Raw genomic sequence first — 27,782 nt, 5'->3', positions numbered from 1 at the left:
TGCACCTTTCTTTCCTAATGGCAGTGCAAAGGCACAGGGAGCTGATGGCAGAATGCAAAAGGGCAGATTTCAGCTGCCCCTCCGGTGGGTAAAGGTTACAGAATGGGTTGTACAGTGGTTCAAGCCTGGATTCAGTCCTCACTGCTGTTGCTTGAGGGGTTTTTTTCTAGACTTGGTGAGGAGATGTTCATCATAGAGGATGATTCAAATTTTAGGTGGGCTGATTGCCCTTGGGAGCGATGCTAGTAGTCAGTATGTACAGAATAAGTTCAGAATAGCCCTGCTAAGACAGGTGCCTGTCTTGAATGGTGCAAATACAGCAATATAAATGTGAGTCCTTGATTTCTCTGCCCCACTTGGAGGATCACGCTGATCCCCCAGTGTTTGCCTCTGATGTCTGGGGAAATGAGCAGGCATATGTGGTGGTACAGACTTCTTACACCTCTCTTTGCCCCTTTTGGTTAGGCTGGTCAATATTCAGGTATGACATTGAAGTAAATAGCTTGTTCTTCTTGGAATATATAATAGCAAAGCAAAAATCATACAGGAATATGAAGGGATATTTCTTGGTATTTCTTGGTCAACTCTGCAAGTGTATATGAACATCAAACCCAGGGAATGTTGTGGGATAAGAGAAGGGGAGGAAGAGAACAGCCAAAGTGTGCATGGAGATACTCTATACCTTAGGTTTGGGTTTTTTTCCCCATTTTCCCACTCTTCAAAAGTGCTACAGTGGCAGAAAGAGTACCAAATTGACCTGTGTGGTGATGATCGCCATTCTGCCACAACACTGTAAGGCTCTTGCTGTGTGTTTGTGCCTGTACATGTTTCTCTAACTATTCTTAATTGAAAAATGCAAAGTGGAACCATGTGCTGGGTGGTGTGAGGATGCCAGATTCACAGTCCTCTCTCCTAATCTGGTCTTGCCATGAGTCAGGCTGGTTGTGTACAATCTCCTGCCAGTCCACATCCTCCATTCAGCTTTAAGTGAACTACCCTGGGATTTGGCATGTGCATTTGAGATCGTCAGCTTCTTCTAAGTCATTTGAAAACTTCCAGTTCTGTGGTAAAATTTACTACCTGGCTTTTATAGCAGAGCACTCCAGTGAGGCAGAGATGGTTATGACTTGCAGGACCTTCTGTCATTGTGGTGATGAATCAGAGCTTACTTAGAATAGGTCAGTGTAAATCCTTGCCTTGGCATCTGAACAGACTGTAGAAGATTGAAGGATGCTGGAAGCAGCAGAGAGAGAACCTGTGTCTTGCTTTCTCCAAGCTGAAAGAGCTAAAGACTAACAAAAACTCTTCAGTGATCTGCCGTTCACGAGGGCAGAGCCACCTCAGCAAGATAAATGGCAGTGCCACCAGAGCAGGGCAAAGTGGGTCAGGCAGAACAGTTGCAGTGATTGCAGAGAGGGTAAAATAGAGTTTATCCAACGTGAACTGCTACACTGACAGCTTTCACCAGGGCCTCCACCCTCCTAGTTGAGCGATCTTAAAGAAGAAGCTGCTCATGGTGGAAGGACTCATACTTCTGCTGCTGTGTACTGGTAAAAGGACTTGAATACTCTTGTGTAACTTAATAGGAGAGGGACAGAGAGAAAGCCAGCTCTGGAGGCATCAATCTATTAGCTGGTGACTAGGGACTGTTAAAAATGTAGTAATTGATACTGTCTCCTGGGGAAGAGCAAGGCTTTCCTCTGGCCTTGGGATGTGGGGTATGTAGCTCTGTCACTCCCAGTCTCAGCATCCAAAATCCATTAGAGTACTGTAATTTATTTTTTTTCCCCTTAAGTATATTAGGCTTAAGATTCCTTTTTGTTTGTCTGCTTTTTCTGACACCTTAGGACATGCTTGGGTCATGTTCCAAGCTTCATCCCATAACCACAAGAGCTGTATTAAAGGAGTCAAAAGCACCTGTCCTTAAGCTTGTGTTCCTCCACGTTTCCTGTAGCTGGATCTCTAAAACCAGAGCAGCATTATGACAGTCAGTGTAAACCACTAATGCTTCTGGCTATTCCTTCGATGCTCTTCATTTCCCCTCATGCTTCCCCTTGCATTAAGCTGAACACCAGGTGCAGGCCAGCCTTGCACTCAGAGTGGCAAAAAGAAGCAGCCACCATACAGTTTTAATTGTAATAAATGGAAACAGAACTGGGGTAGGATGCTTTAAGAGAAACGTATTTCCTTCCTGTGTTATCAAGAAAAGATACAGCTTTAGTGCTCCTGTGGGTCTAAGCAGTTGCAATTCTCAGCTGACAGATTTATTTGTAACTGCCTCTTCCTTCTCCTTTTTAAAAATTTTATCACTGGTGACATTTACACACATTGTTTATGCATGCAGGGGATTTTTACCTGCCTTTCAGAGTCCTGACGCTGGTGGTGAATAGAGTATAAACTGCAGTAGTTTACTAGTGCATTAGTGTCAGTGTGCATTACAGGGTAATTACTCTGAGCCACTGCTCTGTGCAGCCACCCAGTAATGACACTGTACATCACTGAATAGAAATGAAGCCTTGAATCAGCATTTTTCATCAAGACACTTCTCAGTCCCCACCCGCTTTTTAATTTGAGGCTGTTGTAAAATTAGTTCCATATATGAAGCACTGTTAACTACTGTTTTTACACCTCATTTCAATCCAACAATTTGGATGTGACTACATTATTTTTATGCAAGTGTTTACACCTTCTTTGTACAGAATAAGTCTAGGCATAGCTGAGGTTGTGAGATCATAGACTGAAGGTTAAACCTGTGTTTAAAAATGGGTCACTGACAATAGCAAGGAGTTTCACAGATGAGAGTGACACTGATACTCTGGCTTAGAAAGGGATTTTATAGAATTATCATATATAGCAATAAATGAAATTAAATGTTTATATTCAAATTCTGCCAGGTACTAAAACACAGTAAAGAAGTGAATTAAACACACCAAATATGTGCACTAAAACTATTTATAAAGCTGTGTAGAAGCAGATTTTATCGTATATGTGGAATCATATTAAACTCCACAATCTCTCTGGGCAATCTGCACCAGTGCTTTGCCACCCTCATAGGAAAAAATGTATGCCTGGCATTTAAAGCTAGACAGCCTGAGAAACTCTCCTGCCCTGTTGAGCTGATGTTTTGTAAAGGTCTCCTTCTAAGTTGAAGTCCAGAGGGTAGTCATCTTGGAGACTGATATGCTTGAAGTCAGTACATTTCCTAATGATTAACTGATAAGCTAAACTCTGTACTGGTCCGCAGTTCTAGAAATAAATAGCAAATAAAGGAGGCACAGGAAGTGCTTACCCTTCTGTGCAGATTTCTCTAGCCAGGGAGGTTGTTATGGCACCATGTTAAGGCACTGTGGGAGGTTTTCCTGTAAACCTCAGTTATCAGATTCATATTCCATCAACACAGAATCTGGCCCTAGTCCTTAGCACATCAGGGAGACAGAGGTTTTGCTGGCTTTGCACCTTTCTTTTCCATCTTAGTGGAAGACGACCCTTTGTGCTTTTTTTCTTCAAAACCTGGATCATTCTGCCATTCTTTTCCCCTCCTTTGCATCTGCACTCTCTGTGGGAGAACTTTTCCTGAACAGCAGAACACAGTGAAATCTTATAACAAAAAAATAGAGTAGGCTTTTTGTAAGTATGCATTCTGGGTCTTATTTATTTTTTCCCTCCCAAAGGTCCCGAGAGGGTCGATGGCTTTGCAGATGATGTAGGAGGATCTGACAGCTGGGCTTATTGCACAGCCCCAGTTCTCCTTCCCAGGTCCAGAGAAAGGGGAGTGCTGGGCAGCGAGGCCCAGTGGCACTCCTTGCCTTAATTCAAGCTGACACGTGGGGTCACGTATCCCATGCTCACCAGGCCCTGAGACACCAGCTTGCCTGCCTCTCCCTCCCTAGGTCCAGCACTATGAGAGAGGTGCTGTTCAGGACTCCCTGCTGCAAGCCAGTGGTGGCCAGGCACCTTCTGTTTCCAGGCTTTTTCATTTTCTGCTGGAGTCCCCCTGGGGAAGGCATTCTCTCAGCTCAGGGGTCCTTTACAGTGTCCCTCTGCTGCTCTCAGAGGTCCTGCTTCTACTGAACCTCCTCCTTCTGAGTTACCTATATATTTACAGCTTCTTAAGGCAATATTATTTTCCTCACATTATTCAGGTGGAAGAGTCCAGGGGAGAGGCTAAGTTGATGCCTTTAAGCCAAGAAGGAATCATGCAGTGAATGCTGTTTGGAGTCTGCTATGCTCAGGACCCTCATTCCGTTTTCCCTATGCAATTCTGAGATGCCGTGCTGCGACCTGCTCTTTCTTGGTCATGTACTTCGGTTTTGCTCAGCCTTTTTTCAAGGATGACATCTCTCAGGGCTTCCCCTTTGTGGCTGCCCTAAGGCCACTAGAGCATCCCCCTCACTCCAGCATGGGGTGAGTGCTCATTGCAGCAAGCCAGCACCATTCTGTTATCCCACATGGCTTTTAGGAAAGCAGTGTGTAAGAGGCATGCAGGTAACTGGTGTTGCCCCAGCTGTGTGGAAGGGAGGTGACTGTCACCACACCTGCACCAGCAGTGGAAAGTTTTGGAAATGACTACAAGCCTCGTGTGTACTGTGAATTTGCAGCTGCCTTGTTTCAAACTCTCTTCTTGAATCTGTCTACAGAGATTCGTTTGCTGTGTTCCTTTGCTGTTTGTTTGTTTTTCATTTGAGTTCTGTTTTGTTGCTTGTTTTTTTCCCCTTGTGACAGGCCTCATTCGAGGCTGGATATCCATGTTCAAACAGGCCAACGTTGCAAGGGGGTGGGTTTTGGCGGGGTGGTAGATGTGGATGCAGGAATCTATTGCCAGGTACAGAGCTTGTTTGGGTCCTGAAAATGGTGGAGGGATGGATGAGCTCTGATGGAATACTTTTCTCAGTTTTGTGCAGAGGTCTCAGAAAATATCCAATTGTGGCTCTGGTCTGTACTGAAATGTCCACCTTTCTGGACTACAGTGATGTTCCTAGGGCAGGCAGCTGCTTTGAACATGGGCCATGCTCCGTATTTATTAATTTCTCATTAGGTATCAGGGGTGGGGCTAACGAGTGTCACAGTCAGAGCAGGCAGAGCTCCTGGAAATCTTGCAGCCAGCCTGTAGTCCTGTGTGCTTGCTGACATCAGTGAGGTCCTGCTTTACATCCTGTAAGCATGTAGCTCTCCCCAGTCAGAAAGAGTTAATTGCACGCTGCTCACCGTTTTGGTTTTCACTGTGGTGCTGAACTGTTGCTCTGATTTCTCCAGAATGTGTGTTTTCACCGCAGAGGAGCACCTTGGGGCATTGCTGTTTATTTATAAGATAACAGCGTTTGCTCTAGCAGAAAGCTGGAGCTAACAATGTCTCTCAAGGAAGAGTGCCAACTCCTGTGTGCTGGTGGAAACTGTTCAAAGTGTTTACACTTGAAAATATTTAAGGATTTTGGGGAAGGGAGGAAGAACAGTCTGAGCGATATTTAACACTTTTTCCATTATTCTTAGTCATCTGAAAAAAAGTTTTAAAAGGGCACTTTTTAAGAAGCTTTTTTTTTACCAGCTAGCTACTGCCTTGTAAAGGAGTTTTGCTATGGAGATCAGCCTGAACTGTGATTTAAAGATGCCTTGAAATGCTGCTCCTTGTAGGCCGTTTGAAGCCACCGTATGACCTGATAAGCTCAAAATGGACATGGACATGCACCCAGGAGATTCTTTTGACAGTGGCTTTCATTTTCCACTGCACTGAGTTTTGCCACTTGCCATCAGTGGTGGAAGTTTTCACCCACCTGACAGTGGCAACAGCTGGAAAGTAGAGTCAGCTATGGTGGTGCACCCTCAAGCATCACTAATCTAAAGTGAATGTCCTATTACCAGCTTGGAAAAAAAGCTGTTGAACCAGTTCAATGTGAAAAAAAGACTGTAGTGCTGCATACAGCATCAGACCCTTTCTCAAACTTTTTTTTTTCCTTTTCTGCCAGACTAATTTTTGGCTACACTTCTCTTCCTGAAATATTTATAGGGCAAATAGCTGTTTTAAATGAGCAGATGGGGGAGACATAAGACAAGCTGTTAAATTAATAAACATGTGTGGTGCTTTATCAGTAAGGGAGCCCATTTTGGCATTTCTTCTGGATGATTTGTATGGCCTATCACCATTGCACCTGGTGCAGGGACAAGAAATGGGCACTTAATAACCAAACAATGTGCAAACTCCTTCCATTATAACTTCATTATGTCAGATATAATCGTCTGTAACTAGATGTCAAATATATAATTTATGTCCAGCTCCCCTGTGGAACAGTGGGCATATGAATGAATGGCCCCATTAATGGGAAGGAGCTTTTACTGTAACTTTCCCCCTCCTGGTACGTGGTCCATTTTGTCATCTGGTATTAATTCTGAATCATTTCAGGGCTGCAGAAAAATGCCTGTTATATTTATATTTGTGTAATGGGAGAAGATGGCAAATAAATCATATGAGAGATCAAATTTCAGGTTCGCTGATTTCCTAAGCCATATGCCTGTGTGAAAGAGACTAGGATTGGTCTGCAGTGCTTTGATTGAGAGGCATAAGTGGCCTTCATTTTACACATCCAGAGATGTTAGAAAGGCTGATGATGTGAGGTAGCACTTCCTGTGGGAGCCCTCTGCCACGAGGAGCTTAGCCCCTGGAAAGCCAGGATTTGCCACTGCAGCTGTGCTGCTGGCATCCTTTGCTGTGTGTTGTGTCATCTCTCACACTGTCACCTGGGGCCTGTCTAGAGAGGGGCTCCATGACATAAATGAAGTGTGTCATCATCACCTGGAAGCATGGAGGATATGAAAATCCTGTTTTTCTAGAGGATTCCTCTGCAAACATATGGGTGTGTTGGTGTGGGACATAGGATCCCAGTTGTTCAGTGGAGGGCTTGTGTACATTCACAAATAGGTACAAATTCAAAGGATCAGATTGGCAAAACTGCCTTTTATACATTTTTATTATTAAAGTTATAATATGTAATACTGTTGTAATGTGTTATAGTGTATAATTATCAGGGGTCTGAAGCACCTCTCCTATGAAAGCAAGGCCGAGAGTTGGTGGTGTTCAGCACTGAGAAGAGAAGGCCCCCAGGAGATCTTCCAAGCACCTTCAGGGAGTCTACAAGAAACATAAGGACAAACATTTTAGCAGGTCTTGTTGCAGTAGGACTAGGGATAATGGCTTTAAACTGAAAGAGATACTAGAAACAAATTCTTTACTTGTGAGTGCGGTGAGGCCCTGGCCCAGGCTGCCCAGAGAAGCTGTGAATGCCCCATCCCTGGAACACTTCAAGGCCAGGCTGGCTGGGGCTCTCAGCAGCCTGGTCTAGTGGAAGGTGTCCCTGCCCATGGCAGGAGGGTTGGAACCAGGTGGTCCTTAAGGTCCCTTCCAACCCAGACTATTCTATGACTGTGTGATTTTCTGTTGCTGTTATTTTTCACTATGTGTATGATTTATTCACAGAAAGCAAATCACCCTTACAAAAGAAATGTTAAAAATGTAAAAAATGTTCTAGTTAATGGCAAGTTAGGTACAGCAACTTCTAAAGATCTGGGCTGTCCAGTGGTGTAGTCTGTCTGTCTTGCAGTAAAATGTAGAAATATAGTTTACCATGTTCTTGTAGAAGTTTATCATCAGTGCTGTAGAAAGGCAAGCAGATGATTTCCCATACAAGCAAATCATGTTAGGCTCAGACATACTACTTTTGACAGCACTGAGTCAAAGAGTTTCGTGTTTACTTGATGGCTCTTCAGCTGTGAAGTGGGATTTTCTGTAGGTAAGCAAGTTTTTTTTTACAGCACTTGGCTTCTGGAATAATCTTTGGCTGAATCAGATATTGTTGGAAATGAGAGGTTTCCACCAGAGACAGTGATTTGATGCTTTATAGAATGTCTGGATTTCAACCCTGTTTTGGCCCCCAAATTTCCTCAAAGTAGATTGTTGAATTTTGATTCTTTTCTTTGTGTCTTGTTTGTTACAAGGAATCCTAGTGATGTGATATAATCGTTCAGAGGGAAAGTTATACCTGTGAATTGTAAAAAGTGCTTTTGGAAATCCCAGCCTTAATAAATGCATACTAAATACTGATTTACTGATTATGGAACACCATGCTAAGATCGTAACTTGGCTCCCTTGTAACAGTCCTCATATTTTATGACTTTCAGCCAAGTAAATTTGGCTTGAAAACCACAGTGTTTGCTCAGAAGAGAAGGACTGCTATCTGCTAGCTCCAAAAGGTTTGTTGCTGCCTTCGAACTGGCTTGATGTAGTTTGTTCTCCTTGAAAAATCACAAAAAGCAGTATTTGAAAGATCTTACTGCCTGTAAGAACAGATACTAAGGTTGATTAGCTGTAATTATAAGGGTTAGAGAGGGCAGCAGCCATGGGGCTACTGGCCAAAGGGCTTTGAGGGATGGAGAAAAATGCTGGAAGAAGACGACTTTGCCCTTACCTAGACAGTGATGCTGGGGTTCTTGCAGATAGGTACAGGGAAAGGCTTATAGATTAATCATGCTAATCAGCAGTAATTTACTGCAGCTGGATTTTTTACAGAAAATTGCTTGGGCTTTCTTCATTAGAAAATGACCACGACTGTGGATGCTCTCATGGCAGTCTCCCCTTTAGATTTTCTCAAAGTCCTGGTTTCATGTTTATCTCATTATGAGCACTGCTTTCCACAGATGAGTGTGTGTGTGACTATATTATGCCCACAAATTTAGTAGTAGACATGCAGCAGAATAACAGTGTTACTGAGTAAACAATTACATTTCATTTTCAGGAATAAAAGGGAATAGTGTGCCCATAAATCTTCTTCTAAATAATCTGCATTGGAGAGTAAAAAGAAGATGAGGTTTCTAAATTCATGAAGCCCCTTCACAGTGGAATCCTGTGTGCCACTGAAGTGTAACAAGCTTATTTATATTTTATTGTGCTTCTAGATCAAGCTGTATTATTATGGGCTGCATTCCCCTGACACTATAGCTGTTGCTAAGGAAGAACTACATTATGTTAATATTTTGTGGCCATAACTGTGCAGGCTGGGCTATGTACATTGAAGAAGTTGAGGTGGGGGGAGAAGTTAATGTACCATTTTGATTAGAGCCTCCTCAGATTGTTGCTCACATTTAGAAACAAAAACTAAGCTTGAATTTGAGAATAATTCACACAGAAAATGGGAGAAAAAACAAACAATTGAAACAATTTGTTCACTGAACTTTAAAATTGCTCAGCACTTGGAATCTGGAACCAGTACTGCTAAGAGGGAATCTGGCAGAAGCAAGCTGAATGCTTTTACCAAACACATACAGTGAAGAATTTCACAGCTTCCTCACGCCTTAATGTGTTTGGATCATGTAAACAGAGCATTCATCCTTAATTCCTACTTCCTGACCATTTCCAGTGCTGGTGTCTATTATGTGATTTTGGTTCTTTCTCATTCATTTAGCTTGATTCACTAAGAGCCTGCAGTGTGGGTAGCACCATACACAGTAAAATGGCAAATAATGCATTAGCTCCAGTGTATGGAGTCAGAGAAAAGGCCAGAGTCCGGAGCAAGATACCAATGTCCATGCTGGTTATTTTAACAAATACACTCTACAGACTGTATTGATAAGCATTATGAAAATGTTTACACAACAAGGAAAATAAACAAGGAAGAATCTTGGCATTTCTCCTAAAGGAATGTTCTGAACTGAGTTTCCCCTTTCAAAACTGTTTTCTCATTAATACTGCTGCCAAGGCATGAAGCAACCACAGAGGAGGACTGGATGGGTAGGAGCTTGCCTCAATTCTGCTGTGCCTTGCACCTCGCTGATTCAGCCAGGACAATGTCTTCAGGAGCATCCTCAGGGTTATCGTGGTCATGGCACCTGACAGTAGATAATATTTGCCTTGTACTGCTGTCTCACACTTTCAGACATTGAGTGCAACAGAGCTGGGTTTGCACCCGGATCCAGGTGGGTGAGGCTTTTCCCCTGCTAATCTTATCTCCTAAATGGAGGGGTGCTGAGCAAGCAGGTCCAGCCAGCTGAGATCAGTCCTGTTTGCCAGAGCCACAGCAAGCAGCAGTCCTCAAGTAGGGCTGGGAAGCCTGTCAGAGGCTTGCCAGCATCCTAACTCTGTTAGTGCTTTTTAACATCAGCTTCAGCCCCCGACCCTGCCATGATGAGCACAACAACCTTTCCTCCCTTATCCTCTGCCTTCCCTCCTCACCGTCCTTTGTGCTCAAACCTTGTGCAGTGGGGTTCAGACCCTTAACAAGGCTTTAGGAAAGTTAATACTGCCTTTTCCTAGCTGAGGCTGTAATAATTTATGTTAGACCTTGCTGCATGCCCCTGACCATAAAATCCTTCTGGAAGCTAAGGTGCCTGGCCTGGGAAGTGTCTCTTTCTTGGGCAAATTAAACATAGTCTGAGACAAGAGCAGGATAGAGGGGTGAGAGGGAGAGGAGTGCTCAGTCCCGACAGTCAGTGCAAGCTTCAGGCTGGAGGTGTGTATTGTAAAGAAGAAAATGGGAGGAATAAAGAGTTGCAGAGGGTAGAAGCAGGCAGCAGGGTCTGGGCAGAGAGGATGGACACAGCTTGTTGGGCAAGCTGCATGGCTTAGAGTAGAGGAAGGCAAGATGGGATGGAAAGAATTGGGGGGGGGGGGTGGTATTTTAAGAAGCTTTTTATATAATGTGTAGAGAAATTTAAAATCCTTTACCTTTAGACAATTGAGACTTTCACTGCCTCCAGCAGCTATGCACAGACTAATCACGTAACATTTATATTCCTGCTTTCCTACTCCAGGCACCTATTTCTGTCTGCTTGCTTCTTTCCAGCTTTTGCTCTGAGCTGCTGCAATTTAACAGCAAAAATCCAGATATTTCCTTCATCATCATTAACTACTCCTACCCTGTCCTCCTAGCAATAATATAGAGCTCAGCCTAAATGTCAAGAGCAGCTCTGTGTGCTCCTCCATTTTTGGAATGTGTTGGAATCTCCTCATCCTGGTCACCCAGCTCTTCAGCTCCTGTCCCTTTCAGATTGGTGTGGCTGTGCCTGCTGGCTCCTGAGGCCATGGGCTGGGATATTCAAAGTCTGTTGTCTCCTCGTAATCCACCCATGGTTTTAAAAAGTGTCCCCTTGCAGCCTAAGGTTTGTGCTTATCTTCAGAGGACATTGCTCCTCGCATTGTGTTTGGTTAAATAACCACGGCTTGGTGTAGATATTTTGCATATAAGCTGACAGGGTTGACATTGTGAGTATTTTGCAATCATTTGTTTAATTAGCTGAAGCTCTCTGGGGAGAAGTATATGAAATGGCATACTCCCAAAGTCTAATTTAAATCTGTTTTCCTTTTTTTATTATTTTTTTTGATGGAGGGCTTGTAATGCAAAGTATTAAAAAAAGGTACAAGTGAATGAAAAGCAAGAAAAAAACCCTTCTGTTAATGGGCAGTGCCTCAGCAACAAAATCGTGCAAATACAGAAAGGAAATTACATTGAGTAAAATGACCTACAAGAGGAAAAAATGGAATTAAGTCTGTGCAGCTGTCTTGTCTTTTTTTTTCTTTTTTTTTATTAACCTGTACTTCCCCTCTGTTTTCTTTTAGTGCAATGCTTAATTAAGCTTCTCTTTTGTTTGGAGGTTAATTCCTTTTCTAATCTACAGCTATTTGTACAAAGGTGTTCATTACTGGAGCGAACAAAGGCTGGAGACAGGAGAGTGGCAGGTGATGAGCCTCGTTTAGTAGGAAGAGATTTTTTTTGCTCACAGTGAAATCTCAAGGCCCTGCTCTCAGATGCAGGGCTCCTGTGTCAATTCTCCTCCTTCTTGCTGCTTCCCATGAAATGGTTCCTGGGGGAAGATGAAGGTTCTGCTGCAGCACCAGGGCTGTGCTGTCCTGTCTGCTCGCTTAATGCAATTAATTAGAGACCTTTGTGCTGAGGCAGACCCTCAAACTCTTACCTGACTTTCATATAATGACCACTGATCTCTTTCTGATGCTTACCTGCTCATTGAAATCACTAAAAAATTAAGATCCTAAACATTTAATGAGATCCGATGCCATCTTCTTGAGTCCCTGTGTAGCAGTGAGTTCCTGCACGCACAGTCACAGCTTGTCCTCATTGCTCAGGATAGGCTCTCCTGCTTGCTGGCATCACAGTGGTCAGAGTACCTGAAACTTCTGGGTTTCCTGTAGTGTTTGCAGAACGTGCAGAGCGCACATTAATCATGTAAAAATGTTTATATTGCAAGAATCTGGGGGAGCGACGCTGAATTTTGCTGCTGAGCTGAAGTGCTGGGGAGCGGGCAGCAGTGATGGAGTAGGGGCCAGCCCACCACAGGGCTGTCAGTCTGTCTCTCTTGCTTGTCGTGCTTGCCCAGGCAAATGGAAGTGAGAACAAGAGCAAGAGCTAAAACAGCTTTTAGAGGAATAAAGGAAGTCTTCGATTCCTAAAGGAACGACAGAATGCCCCAATAGTTAAAGCAGGATCCCTCTTACTTGGATAGACCTGCTAGGAGCAATGTGGCCAGCCTCAGCTCCAGGCATTGCTCTGTCCACACAGCCCTTCACTTTCCTCTGACATGGTTTTAATAAAGGGCTGCTCCTTCCAAACAGTGGGGAAAGCTGGGCATGGCCTAGGAGCCATCGCTTGCTGTCAGGAGAGCAGATTTTATTTTTACGTTTCCTTGTGCTGGTTGTGTGATTGGTCATTCCATGCACTCACACATATATCTAGTTTCTGTAGAAAGTGAGTTTTTAACTGTGGCACCCTCTAACCCTCTCGTGGCTGTTTATTTCATGTACTATTCTGAGTAATAGGAAATGATCTTTTTGGTTCTGTAGAGCCTCTAGGTTTGAAGGGAAAGAGAAAAGGCAATTGTACAGCTGGTCAATTATTGCTGGCACAGTGTAATTAGTGTACAGGTATTTACAAAATCAGCAGCTAATGACAGAAATACATGTCCCATCCTTTTTATGCAGAAAAGAATTGGGTTTATACTTTAAAATGCTTTTTGTTTGTCGTTCTCGCTAGTCACCATTGTTGATAATCTGCACACATGGTTAAAATAATTTGCACTTTCTGACATTTTATTTTTTTCCAGAAGAATTGTCAAGATGAAAAATGGCACAAATGGCTCAAGGAGTATTGACTTTTGCAATCAGTAGCTAGTGAAATTAACATCTTCTTTCTGTTCTCTTTGCACAGACAATTACAAATTAGATCCTGAAAACATGTCCCCACTGGCGTGGGTTTTAAGAGAACACTGGCATGGGAAGGAGGGAAAACATCTTAGCACAGAGCACTTCACCCTCATTTGTAGGTGGCTCAAAGCTACAAGCCTTAAAAAATTAAAAAAAAAAAAAAAAAATTAATAGAGGGGGAAAAGAAGAAAAATGGGTGGAAAAGTGGGTGGAAAAGCAACACAGGACAAAACAAAGGGCTGTGTGAACAGCTTAATTAGAATAGATTGCATTCAGTTGTGCAAGAGGTGCTGGGAAAATACAGAGCATGGTATTTGAGCAGTGAGGAGAGGAGCAGAGGTGCGTGCTGAGCAAGGCAGGTTCTCCCATCCACCAAAACCTTGCCTTTGAGCATTTCCAAACACAGAGGTAGAAAAAGCAGAGCAGAAGGGGCCCCTAGTGAAGAACAAGCTACACTTACAGTCCTGGGGTTTTTCCATAGCCAGATCCCATCAGGGATGTGGTGGTATTTCTGGGGTGTTTTCTCGACCCACATTTCCAGCCTAATCTCCAACATATTGTCCATGTACAGCCTCTTCCCAGGGGCACTGACTGTCCCTGGAGTGATGCAGCACAGGGAGCGAGTACTCTGTGAGCACCTCAGAGTTGTTTGCTGGATCTTTTGCAAACCCAGTTTGTGCCCCAAAATCCTCACACACACACACAAACACACACACAGAGGCCCTCAGTACATAAACCTGCATCTCTTGGACTCGGGTGCCAAAGAAATGTAAGTAACGAACAACCTTTATTGACCGTAATTGCACTTGAATTAACTAGATGCCTGTGTAGTTGATGGCTCCTGCAGCCTGACATCCCTCCTGCAGCACTGGAAACCTCATTGCTTTGCCTCACAACACTTCCTATGCCAGAAAGCATCAGAGGGCACAGCTCTCTTGGCATAACTCTAAAATAACTTGGCAAGTGAGCTCTGGAGGCTTAAACTCTTGTCCCAGCTGGGATACATAATGATCTAGCTACCTGCTTCTTTGATCTTCCCTTTGTTCTCTGATTTTCGCAGAGCTATCATTTGTTCACACACCCCCCCAAAAAAAAGGGAGGGAGGCAGAAATAGAAGAGGAAAAACAAAAAAAGGAATAGGATTGGACACACTCCCTGCAATCTGCAGGCAGGGCTGAGATGCAGCCTTGGCTCTGCCCTTTGTGTCCTCAGGGTGGTAGTGCAGCTGCTTCCCCATGCACTGCCTTGCCCGGCTGGCAGGGAGGAGGAAGCACATCCTAACATTTAACTTGCTGTTTAGAGGTTTGTCAGACCTATATCCATGTATTTGAATGACACAGATGCATCTACTCGTGAGCTTTGTTTCCCTTAAGCTCTGTCAGGGCTGCCGGGATGAGTAGCAAAGGGGGCGGGTTTGATACCGTGCTAGATGAGAGGGTTTGGAAATGGGGACTGCAACTCACTGTCAGATCAGCAAGGATTTAGCAAAAATTTATTCTGCCACTCTATTGCAACCTCAGGGGATGGGGCGGGACTTCTGTGGGCAGCTACATGAGTGAAGAATAAAGAAACAAATATATAGGCAACTTTTACACGGTCCAAAGATATTAAGATTATTTTTTTTTCCTCCGTGTCCAATTAAAGACCAATGCAGTTTCTCAGAAATCTTTAAAGAAGCTGCTATTACTGACTGGATAACTGAGAGTTTTTCATGGAGCACTTTTCAAAAGGCAGAGGTACTTCACACAGTTACAGCAACGGCCGCAAGCAAGAATGAACCGCAGCGTAGTTATAGAGGCTGCATCCCTCAATGCTTCTTTTGTCCTTAAATTTCTTTTGTTGGGGTTTATTCACAATGCTGGTGTGCTGCTATTCTGAAAAGTGTGGTATTACAGGAAAAGATAATCGCATGGTGGGATTTAAGCTGTTGCAGAAGGGAGTGTAGAGTACATGATCCACTTAAAATGAAGAGTGTAGCTAAAAAGTCACAGAATTGTACAGTGCACAGACCATAATATACTGCAGGACATCCATCTTTAGTAGGAGGGGTTCAAATCAGTGGAGCTTTTCAGCCCTCATCTATGAAATCACTTTAATGTTTGGGTTTTTCATTTGGCTTTCTACTCTATTTGATTGTGGCCATGTTTAAATAATGTCAGAGCGGAAATTGGTTTTATTGGACTTAATTTGGTCCACAGCAAGATGTACATTGCCTTGAAATATGATGTAATTCCCAAGCAGAATGAGATGGGCTTCTCTTCAAATCATACCTCGGCTCTGGTGTCTTGGTTTTTAATACACCAGGATCCAAAGTAGCAGGAAATGGTGGAAATTGCAAGGTGGAAGTGGGTTTAAATGGTAGTAATCTCTACCCTTGCTTCAGGCAGAGAGCTGTAAATTGCTACTCTCTCCTAGTTCTTGCCCTAATGCAGGTTGTTGTTTGGCTTTTGTTTGATGGTATTTCACCTTTAAGTGGACAAAGGTAAAAAAAAAATATCGGGAAAAGAAAGTTACATAGCACTAGGGGAAAAAAAAATAAAAATAAACCAGGGCTTTCCAAACACCTCATAGTGCTGGATGTTACTATTTCTCAGATAGAAAAAACTTCCAAAGGTGAATGCACACAGATGGATATACTGGCTGTGAGTGAGGAATAGCTGCAGTCTCTGATTAAGTGCAGTTGAGTGAAAAAAACACAAAGAAACATGGTGCAAAATCTCCCAAAGCCCTGAAATTATTAATGGCTCATCCAACAGCCACGTTCCAGGTTGGAGCCTCTGAGGCACCACACTGTTATCTTAAAAAAACAACACAGGAATTTCTGCAGTGTGAAGAAGTATTTAAATTAAAAAAAAAAAGAAGGAAAAAAAAATTGCTCACATTTTCAGGTTGCCATGGTTTTTGGAGACAGTGGTATTCACTGCATTCTAGATATCGAATATAGACATAGCTAATTTCACCTGGAAGAGTGGTGGGATTTTCTCTTCTTTTTAAAAGGGAAGATTCTGTCTGTTTGTTCTTGACCTACAGTTTCTGTGGGGCTGCTTGTTTGTCTATGGATTTTGTGTGTGTGTGTGCAGAAATGTCACCAAATAAGATCGATGGTGAGTCTGTTGGGCTCTGCTTAATAATGCTGAGGTTTAGCTGGCGTAGGTGGGTAGTAACTCAGTGCACTGAATGCCCGTATCGAAGATAAAGGGTGGCAAGCCAAATTCTGGCTGAGAGTCACTGCTTTCTCAGCAGGCAGATTCAGCACTTGGACCGATCTGACAGTGATGCAAGCCCCAGAGCCTGAGCTTTTGGCACAGGGGCTGAAACAGTACCAGTTGACTCCCACAGAGGTCAGAGCAGATGATTCCCGGTGCCTTCTTGCTTTAAAAGTCTGCAAACCAGTGCAAGGAGTTTCTGTGTGTATTTCTTGAAGAGGGATGGTTTATTCAACAGTGCATACTGTAACGGCTTTGTGCTGGGCTGCATTATCCTCGCCGGCTTGGTGGGAAATGACATTTCCCCTTTCCTCTTCCTAGCGGTACTTGGGATTTGGTGTATGTATTTGGCTTCAAAGGGATTTTGCATTTGCACATGGGAATATTTGTCTTGTCATAATAACCGTGGCCTCAAAATTGGCCGTGAACTGGAAAAAGAAGATTGTCTCATAGCTGCACACGGACTTTATGAAGATGTTTCTCTTACACTACACAGTGTATTTTTGGTTAAAAAATTTATAACTGGAATCCAGGAGAGGCTGTGCAAGTCAGAACATGGTTTGTTCACTCTGTGCTCAATCCCCCCTTGAGCCCAGTGCAGTTCGTCACTAATCCAGCTGGATTTGAGCTGCAGGCTGTAATGTAGGAAGAGAATTGCACAGCAGGGTGCATGTTCCTACCAGGTGAGAAACATGGAAGAGGCTGTTCCAACACAGGATTGCAGCTGGGACTGATGCTCCTCCTGCCTTTCTCTAAATAGGTCCTGGTGGTCACACACCACTTTAAACGTGAAAAATTTGAGTCAGAGGTGGAGGGGTAAATACGGTTTTCTGTAGACAAAGCAGTACATATCCACACACGTTATCTGGGGACAGCAGTGGGGAATAGCAAATCCATTTCATTTTTTGTTCTTCTTAATAATACGTTTCTCTGCTAAAAGACACATTTTCTTTTGCTTTTGACACCTGTAGCCATTTGCCATACCAGTGGAAACCAAGGGTAAAAATATCCCTATGATAATTTGGTAGTACTTTACACCAACTGTGCCATCACTTTGCACAGGCATAAAAATGACTAGATGAGGTACAGAAAATCAGTCTGTAAATCTATAAAAATTGTGGGGTTTTTGCATCTACTGATTTTCCATTGTCTGTATTCATTAACAGAGAGCAAAATGGATGAATTAGTGCTCAGTTCCAGGCAGCTGTTCATCTAACTTCCCCAGGCTGCACATGCTGAGGGTGTTTAGGATATTTTCCCTTACAAAGAAATAAAAAAAATTCACCAGCTTCTGTTATCTCTTCTGCTTTCTATGGGAGCCTTCTGAGGCCAGGGAGCCCACTGCTGTGTTTTGTGCTTCCCTAAAGCTTGTCTCTCGTGGTATGGCCACCTTCTAACAAAGATTTCATACCAAAGAGTGGCTTTTGTAGGGATCCTTCTACTTCTCTGAATGCTCCCCATACCTCAGCCCCCAGCCTCTGTTTTGGGCCTTACGTTTTCCATTAAGAACAGCCTGGGAGGTGCTGAGCTCTGCTTGCTATGTTGGTCCTGCTGGAATGCATAAAGAAATAGCTCTAGGTTGGCAACAGGGGATTTTTGAACTTGGAAGAGCAGTGGGAAAGCTTTGAGCCTACTGTGGCAGCATAGTAAAAGGACTGTAACTTGCCTGTGTCACTTACCGAGCAGTAGAAAGGCTTGATTTATTTTATGAGAAGCCATCCTGCTGTCCTGCATGTTTGCAAGGATGGGGAAGGCTGTGGATTAGGCACACTTTGGCAGGAGATCTGTGAATTCTCAGCCCACCGGGAGAAGGGATTTGGAGCAGTGTTGGGGGTGTCCCACTGCTCCAGGCACAGCTGGAGGGAGAGGCCAAGAAACCAGGCAAAAGCCAGCTCGCAGTCAGGGACCTGGTACGTGCTGGAAGAAGGGTGAAAGGAAGCTGTCTGGGATTTCCAAAGGAAATCTTAGCCCTGCCTCTTTGGCCTGACACACACTGAAGAGCAGAAGAGCCCTGCTAACAGAGCCAGGCATGAGAGCCCATCTTGGGCAGGAGGCTGAGGAGGGGCAGCCAGGAGAGGGGCAGACGCTTGGACCTGCCTGGAAAACATGGCTGAGTAATTTGGGATACAGATGGCGTGTCAGAGAGAAAGACTGCATAGGTTATTAATATGGCAAGTGGCTTTCTTGAGGAGGGCACTTCTTAAGCTGTTATTTTTCTCCCTTTCTGTGTCTCTGTGCTGCTGATCGCAAGAGGAGAAGGGGGTTATTACAGATATTAGCTATTTAGACACTAGAGATCACTCACAATGCTGAAAACTGAACTTACCTCTGATTAAAATTTAATTGCTCCCAAGCTTCCACTAGTTACTTGCATTAAGTTTCACACCATTGGAAAGTGCTCATCAACCAGTGTTGGATTTAACAGGAATTTGGCAGATGTTAGTGAAGTGCTGGAGGAAGTCCAAACCACAAGATCTGTGGCATATCATATGTTTGAAAATTTGTTGGCAGCTGAAAGAAAAATCACAAAACTGGAAATAGCAAGAACTGGACACGGATCTCTTCTCATCAAACAGCCAAAAAGTTGGATCATCACCTCCAGCACCTGGAAGACAAGCACAGGTCATGAAGTGCTGTCTGCCAGGTGTCTCAGTGAGGTGTAAAAGCAGCAGATATTATATTATTGGTTTTTGGAGTGCTTTATGTGAGGAACATTGGTATCACCATGGAAATCTTCATGAAAAAAAAACCCACCAGTCTGTTCTGAGGCAATTTAGCAAATTAACTATGCTTTATAAAACCTATGTTTTCATTGCAGATTTTCCTTCCTCTTGAGGACATTTATTCAGAAACAGGGTCCTTGCTCATTAAGAGACTAATTTATTTCTGTTTCATATTTCCTTCCTATTGCTCTTTGTCTGTAGCATTGTACCTTCAGCTCTGCTTAGCTTTTTGTCACCAGGATGTGCTCCTGATGCAAGGAGGGGACAAACACTGAAAAGGTTTGCGAAAGCTTGATCTATTTTTCATAAGTATATAAAAATATCAACTTGTCTGTGTGTAGTATTAGGAAAACCTCAGCAACTACAGCACAGTGAGACAGCAGAGGAACAAGATGCCTGTTTTAGACGAACAGGAACTGAATTAAAATTTAGAATGATGCGAGTCTTTTTGAAAGAAACTAGTTAGTTGCATTTGAAAAGAAATATAGCACACTTCATAATTTAGTATCTGTCATGTTTTAGGGTGTACAAGAGTCTTGACAGTGGTTGTGTCAGGAACTTGTATGGAAAAAAGTAAATCTCACCTTAAGCCTTTTTCAATTGAAACAATGTTTGGTGGTGTTTGTGTGAAAGATTAAGTCAGATTCATCCCTTGTTGGGGCTGAGCTGATGGGGGGCACAGAGGATCAGTCTTGTGCTATTGCAGCATTTGATCCCTAATATTCTATTTCATTTGTTCTCTAGTGTATAGAAAAATGCATTTCACATGCTCTTGTCCTCTGTAATGTGGCCTGGGCTTGATAGATCTCTGTTGTTAGGTAAGCACTGCTTGGGAGAGATGCTGGATCCCTCTGTTTGTTAGTCCTGCCTCATTTTTTGGTGTTCATGCGGCTTTTTTATTTTTTATTTTATTTTATTTTATTTTATTTTATTTTATTTTATTTTATTTTATTTTATTTTATTTTATTTTATTTTTTTGGTCTCCTGGGGAGTTGAGCAAATGAGGATTTAGAAGTTTGTGTTGGCTGTGAAATGAGTTAAATCCATGCTAGGCTCTTAAGTGTAAGTGTAGATATAAAAGCTGTACTGAACTGAGGGCTGTGTACTGCCGTGCTCTGCACTACCAGGTTAACAAGTTTAGTGTGTGGTAGTCCATGTCCCTCAGTTATGTGTTGTATTATTACTAATAATTAACACAGATTTTATTGTACAAAGGCAAAGCAAAATACTTCAGAGTGTCAATCTCAGTTCAGATGCAAAACCCATCAATGCTCCATTTCACATTGTATTTTTTAAAGATTTATAGAGTACATCTTCTATATTCAGGAAATACACGGCTAGAAATTATTTTTCCAGCAGTGAAGCTTGTTCAAAAGCTGATAAGAAAGGAGATGATTTTTTATTTTTCCCAAGCACCAAAGACAGTCCGTTTGGAACTCAAACAGTGACGTGGGAGGCAGAAGGTACACGTAGGCTGGTGCAGGGCTCTCTGCCAGAGAGTGGGGGGAAATAGGGCAGCACAGGCTCTCTTTGGGTGTTTCAAAGCAAATCTGGAGCAGATGTTCCTTAGCCCTGAGACACTGTTCTAACCATGAGCACTAATCTAACCTGACCGTAATAAAGGCTATTCCTGCTTCTAATTCTGTCCAGCAAATGCAAAGAGACGTATACAGAGGTAGCAAGCCGTGGGAGGGATTTAAGCCATCTTGAGCTATTTAAAATTTGATGGGCTAAACCATCCACTGCGCTGCCTCTGCTACCAAGGAAGGGGAACACCTTCAGACAGAGATTAGGAAAAGCACCTTGCAAAATTGAGCATTCCTGTAGGTGTATGAAGAGGGATGTTGTGGTTTACTGGAAATTATAGGTATTTGAGGTGTGATGTAAATACATCAGTCACTGCTTGGTAATGTGCAGTCAGGATTTCCCAGCTGGCTTGAGGGAATTGGGAGCCTTATTTTTTAAGGTTCATCTTAGCTCTGATCTCCCATGTGCAGCTTCATTAGATAGGACTCTTGAGTCAGTACTGAGCCTGTGATATGAGAAGATGAAACTTGATTTGAAAGTAAGGCTGAGACCCCTAAATAACCTGATACTCAAAAGGCCAGTGTTTGTTTAAGGCACTGGGAGATACTGCTTTCTTAGTGTTTTTAAAAATCAGGTCACTTGTTCAGAGACTAACATTGGGATCCTGTTAATAAAAGTCTTGACCTAAATGTCTTACCCACTGTGTTTGCATTGTTTTTTCCTATGGGGAAAATAATGAAGTGCAAAAATTAAGAGAAAGGGAAGTCTGCAAGTCCTGCCTGACCCACTCATAATGGCACAGGCTGCACAGGACTCAATCTGTACGGAGCACAGCCCATTCCCCTTGCACCTCCCTGTCATTTTGCTTGCAGTAGGACAGTGATTTCCTAAATATTCAGTGCCCAAGTGATTTTCTTTATTTGGTTGGGACTGTAACATGTTAAAGGGACTAATTGCAAACAACAAAAGTAGCTAAACTTGTGTCTGCTTCACAAGCTCCTTTACTGACCCATGGAACAGGAACTCCACAGGGGGCACACACTTGACTTTCTCTCCCTTGGCACGTCTCTGTCTCAACTTACTGGTGTTCTCAGGACAGTATTTGGGTAGCTATCTCATTTTTCAAGGGTCAAATAATATTCATGTCTCTGTAGCTCTTTCCATCCTTGGCCTACAAGCCTGGTAATAAATTGAGCCTTTCTTTACCTGAGAGCTCTTGGAGGGTGCTGTGATATTGCCAGGTGTGTGGTGGCCTTTTCTTCCCCAACACCTCGTGCTATACCTCCAACACTGTAGGCCTGGAATGAATATCCAGCTGCTCCTGCTGCACCCTAAAGCTTCTGTGCATGAATGCAGTAAGACTAATCATTATCTGTGTCTCTGACTGCCTGCCCAAATGATGGGTCATGTTGGCTAAATCATTACCTATCATCATTCATGCCATTTCCACGTGCCAGCTGCACGCCTGCTGCAGATGGCCTAAGCTCAGCCACCAAGGACAGTGGGGACTGAACACATATTTCACTGAGAAAACTGGAGATGCCCTGCAACAAGGAAGGTTTAATCAGGGCTTTGTTGTGCTCCCATCTTGCTGCATGGCAGAGTGGCAAGGAGAGACAGGCAGTGTGGAAAATTTTGCTGACACAGCTGTTATATTGTCAGCAATTAATTAGAAAGTTTTGTTCAATAAAATGTATTCTGGCCTAGGAAGGATGCCCTTGACTTCAAGCTGGGTTATTAGAGAACTATGTGTCTCATAATATACTTCTTTTTTTTTCTAGTATGCTTGCTTATCATTGGAAAAAGCAGGTCTCTGCCTGCACTTTTGATTGAGCACAGGTGACTTGTAGAAGGTCAAAGCACAAATGTTTTTATGGGTATCAATTTTGGTTCAATTTGTCTATTTGAAAAAAAAGAAAACCTTCAAAAGAATGCCAGTTATAATGAGATAGGTGTTTTGAGTGCAAATCTACTCTCACATCCTTTTTCATGTGCTGTTTGATCAGATGCAGCTAACTCTAATTGTAATTTGTTTTGTGGAGGAGGAGGAAGATTATATACAAACACGTCCACACAAACACAAGTAGTTCTTCATCTGGCAGTTCTGGGTGTGGGGAAATGAATGAAATTTCCACTCTGCAATCAAAAGACTTTAATACTTCCCTGCTGGTTATGGTTTTCCATAGGTGGAGAAAATGGTAATTCAGCAAATATTACCACTGGGATGTAGCACAGCAGCCAGAAAGATGCCACCCCACACTGCAAGTCGTGCCCACTGGACTGGGTAGCATCAGATGTCAAGTAAAGGAGATACCCAAAATTGTTTACCTTGAGAGAATCCTTCATTTTGGAGTTAAGGGAACAGAGAGCTGAGCAGCGGGTGTGAGGCTGAGGAAAACTCCATGTGAGGATGTGTTCACTTTCCTTTTCTGGGAAAGGAAAGCAAATGGAAGACAATGGAGAAATAAAACTGGAAGGAGCAGCTCATTACCCAGGGGACAGATGTAGAAGTGGTTTGTAGGCAATGACAAGTGAGACAGGCCGGGGTTAGTTTTGGAACTGACCCAGGGTGAGAAAAAGAGCTAAAAATAGAGATTTAGGATCCCTTTTAGTGGAGGTAAGCCAGCACTGTGCCCAGAGAGCTGTAATTCAGGTTCCTCATGAATGAGATTTTATTAGATGCACAGGGAGAGAAATCTGGATAAGAGGGAGATTGGGGTTTCTGAATGTTAGCCTGAATTTCTAGCAGGGATCCTATCACCTGCAAGGGCTTGGCCTCACCAGTGCAATGTTTCTGTTGGCTGATGAAGGAAATATAACACTGCATTCACCACTTGGAGGATCCCTGCAAAGAAATTGTCTCCAAAGGAAAAATATTCTGTAACACTGACTTAACTCGTACTGCTTTCATCCAGTCAGGCTGGTTTTAAGATTTAGATACTGTCAAAAAGGAAAAAGCAACTTAGAAAGGCCCAACAGTTAATTGTGGGAGAAGGAATTTTTAAGTCAGCTTGGTCCCTGCATTTGGCTTTTTTGTCATTTTACACCCTTTGCACCTGCTTTCCCTTTTTTTTCATCTCTGTTCCATCTCATCCAGCATACTCTCAGGCTGGCCTGGGTGAGTTCTGTCATGGGTTTGTTTTTCATTTAGGCAGACACCACAGTGTGAACTTGCCTCAGCTTGACAGAAATGGACAGATAATATTCTCTTATTGTTACTGGTGGAGTCCTGCACGCCTCAGCTGCCAAACAGATTGTTAAACATCCTTGAACAATGTTTGCTTTGCGTGCAAGAGAGAAAAGAAATCTAATATCTGCTTTTAGATTCAGTCCCTTCCTTATGTGTTTTATTTGGTTTTCTTTGCACACACTTAAAATTTTCTTTCTATTAAAACATACCCTGTTGCTTAGTGAGATTTGAAATCCAGTGACTGCTTGCTCTTGTTTAAAACATGGCTTCATCTAGAGCTGACTGTTCTCCTTATTTCTACCCATTTCCCTCAGAAGTGGTCAATGGCAGTGGATAGTACCTCCTCTTGGAGCTAAACATCCCTAGCCTCACATAAACCAGCAGCTGCCAGTGGACAAAAGCCATCTGTGGCAAGTAAGTGTCAGGTCAGGGTTCCCTGGTAGGTAGCAGTGTCTATTGACCACTCTTGGAGATGCTCTTGAGTCTTCAGTGCAGGATGCACATTGCTATTTACTGAAGACAAAAGCTCAGCCAGGAAGCAGGATTAATGTTGCTGTCCCTGGACCTGAAATGATTCATGCTGCTAAAATAAAGTTGCATCTCCCTTACTTAAAACTCACTGGAGTCTGTTTGACCAGGCATCTCGGTCTCTATGAGATTTCTGTGTGCTCTGCTCTGAACAAGAGCTACAGACAGCGAGGGTTTAAGTGAATCAGTGATGCTGTTTTAGCTCAAATATGATGTTTAATAAGGGAAAATAGCAGCTTAATTTGGAATGGCATCTTGTAGGCCAGGGGGACTGACCTTGTAGGAATGACTGCTGCCAAGAGGATTAGGGAGTTGCATGTTGCACTCAGAATTGTACCGTGGACATGCTGAGCTTGGCGCAGAAGATGTGAAGAGTGGTCCCTCAAGCCCAATACCTTGTCTGAGCTTCAGGCTTTGCAGGAAGAGATTCCTCATGGAATAACCTGGATCGAAAGAAGCGCTCGTTCTTGTGCATTAGCGAATAATTTCCTCATACAATAACACGGGAGGATCAAAGCCTTCCCTGTCCACCTCTTGTTTTACTGTAATCCTTGGCACGTCTCAGCTGTTCCCAGGAGTGTGTTGTGGACTGTGATGAATGATGTCCTCTGCAGGAGGAGAAGGAAATAAGGTTGCCTGCTTGAGGTGGAGTTTTCCCCTGCCTCTCCCCACTACTCTGTTCTTAGCATCTGTGCCGTAGTTCCGGATTTTCTGGTTATCCGTGGAAAGGCTTAAGCCTTCCCCAGCACCAACTAAACACCTCAAGGACAGGCAAGCAAACAGTTGAGATGCTTGCAGTTTCTTTTGTAACCCAGAGATTTGCTGTAACAGAGCTTTTCAGGGCACAGAGTCAGAAGTTGCTTGCTGATGGATGGCGCAGGTTTCAGCCGAGGCTCAGGCGTGGAGATGTTGATACAGTGAAGGCAATGGCATTGCACCAGTGTAGGCTCCTGCACCTCCAGAGAGCACCTGGGGTCTTGGACAAATTGAATGGCTTTTGATGCTACTTTTTATTGTCTGTAAACTGGCTGACTCAGATTCCTAAATCAAATCTCTCCCTTTTTCTTCAAGCAAAACCACATTTCTCTCTGCCTCAGAACAATCTCTGTGGCAGCCAAACCTAGTGAATGAGCTGCTTGCCACTGCAGTGCCTACACTTGGAATTTGTGTTTTGCTGAGCCATCTCCAGGCTGAATGCCGTGCCAATGAATGCCATGTCTCTGATCTGTGCTCAGCTAGGCTCCAGCCTCTAAAGAAAAAAAAGCAACAAAATGTGTCTAATATTTATTTGAAGGTTTAAGCATTTCTTGACTTGCTTAGTGCTGACCATGAAGGTCTATCACAGGTGACCTTCTTCCTCCCTTTTCATCTTGAGCCTGACGGCCACACGAGAAAGTCTGGTTTTTCCTTCAATTCCAAATGAGCTCAGGGTTATGCTCTATTTTTTTTAGTATTATTGGCATGACAGATCTCCTCTCATTATAAATTATTCTGTCTGCTTCAGCTGCATGCTTTTTCTCATTTATATTTAAGATAATGGGAGAAGAGTTGCTTTTGATGAAATAAGTGAGCTAGATTTTTGGTTAGTATTATTATAAAATGAGAGTTCTGGCTGGATAATGTAAAATATTAGGGCTTTTGAGCTTTTTAGTAGCTGTGAAGCACTGCAATGACTAGAAAAACTAATATACTTCTTCCCTGCAAATTGATGAAACTTCTTGATGCATGCATGGAATGTGAAAGGCTCAGGGCTAGCAACATTACAGGTCTCAACACGTGTACTGAGTGGTCTGCTGTAAAAAATTTACAAAACAAAAACATTTGAACATACTTGATACCGAAGAGAGGTAAAACTAATAATCACTGTAGACTGGTGCATTTATTTTATGTTACCTGTGAGAGCTGTAAAATGAGGTTTAGGCTGTGAGCTGGAAGCATATAGCAGCTCTTTAGCTATGCTCTGTAGCAGTAGTTTTATCCTAGATTGAAAGTAAGAAAACATCTGTAAGTATATATGCATCTCTGCTGTATTTCAGAATTGGATACATACTGCTTGACTTGTTTTTTTTCCCTCCTGTTTTTCTCTTATGCTTTTGGATCATGCTGCCCTATGGAAATGCATTCACATTTAGTTAAGTCTGTATGTCTCTGTTTGTCTATAAAACAAATGCAGCTATTTCACAGTTATGTTTTCAAGACATGTGCATTGGACCAGGTCAGATTTTCTTTGTCTCTCCTCTCTCTCCTCTTTTTTCACATGTTGAATAAGTGTATCTTTTTTTTTTTTTTTTTTTTTTCCCTGCTTAGGAGACACATGATTGTTTTGTTCAAAGTATAAAAATTATGCTTTGCAGTGACATCAGGTATTTCTTTTTATGGATGTATATATTATAAAAAGACAAGGAGATGACGCAGCTTAAAAATCTCTAAAGGATACAATTAGGTTTTTTTCATTTCTGTGTCATCTATTTGATTTTTTTTTTCCTCTACCAGTTCCCAACTTCCTGAGAGTCTGCTGTTGCTTGTGAGGATCTGGAATGCTTTTGTTGGCAACTCAAGTGGATCAGGTGCAGTTTAGGCTTCCAGGCCAAGAGTACATTATGGAAAATCCCTAGGCACAACAGCACCTGAACATTCTTCTGTGCGTTTGGTGCCTCTGGTTTGGACCAGTAATTCCCCATGGCATGTGAACTTTAGCACCTGACTGCATGTAAAACCACATGCCAAACGTGGGGAAGGAGGCATATAACTTTGACCTAAAATACTTGCTTTTCAGTACTCCTATTCACTTTCTTGTAAGTTTTTAATGTCTTTTCACTTTTGTGGGCTCAATTCTGAGTCTTAAAAGGTCAATGGGTATATTCTTTGGCTTCACACAAGAAAACGTGCTCACCTTTCAGTGTACTGGTCTGAGCAATCCATTAACGAGAATAATCTAAAGCTGACAGATGTAGAGCTACAAATCAGTGTTGGAATTTTTTCCACCCTGGGATTATGTTTTGTTATCTTGTCATCAACCCCTCGGGTAAAAGTCTGAAGCTACATCTTGGCCAAAGCTGGCTTCATGAGAACTGGTAGCCCTTAATGGTTCAGAGGAAAAATTATTAGGTAAAACCTCATTTTCTGATGTTTTGGAGGCTGTTCCTTCCTGCCTCTTGGGTTTCTGCAGTGACTTTTCAACTGAGATGACTGGCCATGGCAATGCCTCCAGCCCTGGAGCCTTCAGGGTGGAGATCTGAGCTGCTGAGCATATGAATGAATATTCACCACTGCTACTAGCACCCCAGTGGCCTTCCTCAAATGAAAAATCAGCCTCTTGGACATGGGTGAGAGCTGCTTGCATGCCATGCTTTTTAGGAGATCAGCATGGACTTGATAGTGCACCAAGCTGCCTGTGTCCAGTACTCAAGTCT

General features: G+C 42.9%; 1 protein-coding gene across 16 annotated transcripts in view; it reads left to right on the top strand.

Annotated features, from left to right (window-relative positions):
- The window catches only part of ADGRL3 (adhesion G protein-coupled receptor L3), a 486,649-nt gene that overhangs the window by 347,783 nt on the left and 111,084 nt on the right, over positions 1 to 27,782 (top strand). The window lies entirely within an intron of this gene.

This window comes from Pseudopodoces humilis, chromosome 6 (genome assembly GCF_049639895.1).
Source record: "Pseudopodoces humilis isolate 2021_Gansu_Grassland_sample_001 chromosome 6, ASM4963989v1, whole genome shotgun sequence".
Taxonomy (NCBI): Eukaryota; Metazoa; Chordata; class Aves; order Passeriformes; family Paridae; genus Pseudopodoces; species Pseudopodoces humilis.
This window is presented reverse-complemented; position numbering and strand designations above follow the sequence as displayed.